Source organism: Rutidosis leptorrhynchoides, chromosome 9, assembly GCF_046630445.1.
Source record: "Rutidosis leptorrhynchoides isolate AG116_Rl617_1_P2 chromosome 9, CSIRO_AGI_Rlap_v1, whole genome shotgun sequence".
Lineage (NCBI taxonomy): Eukaryota > Viridiplantae > Streptophyta > Magnoliopsida > Asterales > Asteraceae > Rutidosis > Rutidosis leptorrhynchoides.
This window is the reverse complement of record NC_092341.1, coordinates 77,625,124-77,628,471: the sequence shown is the minus strand read 5'-3', so window position 1 is coordinate 77,628,471 and position 3,348 is coordinate 77,625,124. Positions and strand designations below refer to the sequence as shown.

Sequence of the window (3,348 nt, the reverse complement as noted above, 5' to 3'; positions counted from 1 at the left end):
ACTTATCACTTTTAATTTTATTAAGTTTACTAACTTATACTTTACATAATACACATTCATATATACATACATACGTACATATATATACACATATACACATACATATATGCGTATGCATATATTTACATATACACACACACATATACATACAGTGTATACATGCACATACGTACGTATGCATGCATGCATGCACGTATATCATCTTCGTTATTACTTATTAATTTAACTCATGCACCTGAAATCATAATCTAATTATCATAACCTTAATATCTTTAACATAAAATCATAAGTTTTCAACAAAATAACAAGTCATATTTATTAACCCTAACTCTTATTAATCATGCATTATCGAAGTCTTCTAATCCCTAATCTTCTTTTAATCTTTTAATCTTAACAACCTTAATTATATCATTAATCAAAATGTTTATCTACCTTTACTAACCACTTAATAACTTTTCACATAAAATCATAACTTTTAACATAATTACTAGTTATATTCATTATAAGTTACATCTAAACTTAACATAAAATCATAAACTTTTATCTTTCATCCTTGATTCACTTACATAAATTATAAATTTACTAATTATTCATAACCTTAACTTTTTATTAAGCATAATACTTCATCAAGTTCATACATCATAACATTTAATATGATACTTTTAACTTGGTTTATAACTATTAACATTGTTCATTATAACTATCCTTACAAACATCAACTCTTTCATTACTTAATCTTAACACTTATAACAATAAACTTAAAGGAATTAATGTAGGATTGAACCATGGTTTATTAGGTATACCTTAAGCTAGAGATCAAGAATGGAAGCTGATTGGGGTGCAAAAACAGACAGGAAACAAATGCAGCAACAATCGACCCAATTAAGGTCCTTTTAGGTCTAATCTGCTCGACAGAAAACTGTAGTAGCAGCAAGAATTCACGATCCAAAAGAGGTTCTTCTTGGGCTTCTATGATCAATAGAAAGATAGAAAACAAGCAAACAAATAATCAAAATTAAAAGGCTGTTGTGGATCGAATAAAACAGCAGGTACAGAAAACAACTTACAACAGACGAATTGCAGCAACTTGGAGTGGTTCTTGAGCTTGTTTGATCACGAACAGAAGGACAGAAACAGAAGCAATTTGTAGCAGGATAACAGGAGAGTTTACAGCAGATTTAATGGCAAATTGAGCAGGCTCTTTGTGGGTTTTTAGTCGACAAAAGAAGCAGGTGTTTAGGGGTTTATTTGGTGACAGAAATTGGAGAGAATAGCAGGAGATAGCCGACTGTTTTATTGAGAGAATGCAGGAGTTAGGATCGACTATTATGCAGGTTATTTGTGATTATTAATCCTGGAATCACGAGGGTTTTATATAGTTTTTGTGGGTTTCCTAAATGCATTAAACTACTTGGAGATCAAGGAAAGAATTAGAGGTTAACTAGGATTAGCTAGCTTAGGGATTAAGTTTGTAAAAACTCCTAAAGAAAAGCTACAGCCGAATTATTTGTGATACATATGACTTCTTTATTTTTTTTACGGTATACCTATTTATTTATATATATTATTTATATATTTTTTTTATTAATATTAATATTATTAGGGTTAGATTATTTAAATACATTTTATTTATTTATTAGCCCCTAATCTTTTATAAATTTTTTTTATTAGTTCCAATTAGTTTGTATAAATTTTTAGTAGTTATAAAATGTCTCATTTAATTTATGACATATTGTTTATATTATTTATTTAGTATTAGAGTTAGGGTTTTAATTTTAAATATTAAATGGGATTAGGGTTTAGTACTTAATGTATGGGGTTATGTTTAGGGTTTTATATATTATTAGGGTTTTAACAATATACACTATCATTTAATGAAAGCATAAATGTTTAGTTCGTTTGTCGAAATTGATAACAACCCTAATGATGACGCACATAATATGACATTGAAACCCTAAGGACAACTTAGTAAATTCAGAAGGGAAAAGTGAGGGTTGTTATACTCGGCCTTAACTCTTTCTTTTCTCATTTTACTCGGGTAAGGAAGCGGTGGTTGGTATGGTTTAATATAAGGCTTTGCCTTAACTATGTTATCTTCATTAACCTTTTCAACTACCGGTTCTGATTCCTTCTCTTGTTCAGGCTGTGGTGCCTGTGTAGTAGGAATAGAGTCATCAGAAATTACAGGTATTTTCGGTGGTTTGAGTGTAATACCACTTCTTGTGGTAATGGCTTTAGCTGTTTCATTTCGAGGGTTAGCATTTGTATCGCTAGGTAGACTCTCCGGTTTTCTTTCACCTATCAACCTTGCTAGGTTGCTCACTTCTTGTTCCAGATTTTGGATTGAAGCCTGTTGATTTCTAAATGCTTGAGCATTTTGTTCATTAGTTTGTTTCTGAGATGTGAAAAATTGAGTTTGAGATTCAACTAGCTTCGACATCATATCTTCTAAATTTGGCTTTTTATCATCGGTTTGTGGTGTTTATTTGGAAAAATAGGTCTTTGCTGGTTGTAAGTATTATTAGATACTTGTTGATTGCTAGGACCTTGTTGGTTGTTGTATGGAACATTTAGGTTATAATTCTGATTTTGATTGTAGTTTGGTCTTGGCGGTTGATAATTACCTTGATAATTATTTCCAGGCCTTTGGTTCATGTATGAAACATTCTCTCTTTGTTCCATTATTTGTTCAATACTGAGACAATCTTTTGTCAAATGTGGTCCTCCACACTGCTCACAACTAATTCGTATTGCGTGAATATCTTTAGTCATCTTTTCCATTCGTCTTTTGAAATCATCTAACTTTGCGGAAATGGAATCAAAGTCATGGCTAGAATCGGCTCTAGCCGCTTTAGATGATCTAACGATGTCTTTTTCTTGATGCCACTCTTGTGAGTGGGAGGCTGTGTTATCAATAATTTTGTAAGCTTCAGTTGTGGTTTTCTTCATAATGGAACCACCAGCTGCTATGTCGATGTCTTTTCGTTTAGTAATGTCGCATCCTTGGTAGTATATTTGTACTATTTGATAAGTGTCTAAACCATGTTGAGGACATCCTCTCAACAACTTTCCAAATCTTGTCCACGCCTCATATAATGTTTCATTTGGCTTTTGTGCGAACGTAACAATTTCTCCTTGAAGTCTCATGGCTTTAGATGCCGGAAAGAATCTTTTAAGAAAATTTTCAACTAAAACATCCCATGTATCAATCGCTCCTTCAGGTAACGATTCTAACCAATCTTTGGCTTCTCCCTTTAAAGTCCAGGGAAATAACATGAGATAGATCTGTTCATCCTCAACTTCTCTGATTTTAAATAAAGTACAGATCCTATTAAAGGTTCGAAGATG

At 31.8% G+C, this 3,348-nt stretch overlaps 1 non-coding gene across 1 annotated transcript; it reads left to right on the top strand.

Moving 5' to 3' along the window:
• The first annotated feature begins 3,037 nt into the window (after positions 1 to 3,037).
• LOC139869853 (small nucleolar RNA R71) lies at positions 3,038 to 3,144 on the top strand. Its single transcript, XR_011766427.1, has one exon. It is a non-coding gene; the product is annotated as a small nucleolar RNA R71 (small nucleolar RNA).
• The last annotated feature ends 204 nt before the right edge of the window (positions 3,145 to 3,348 follow it).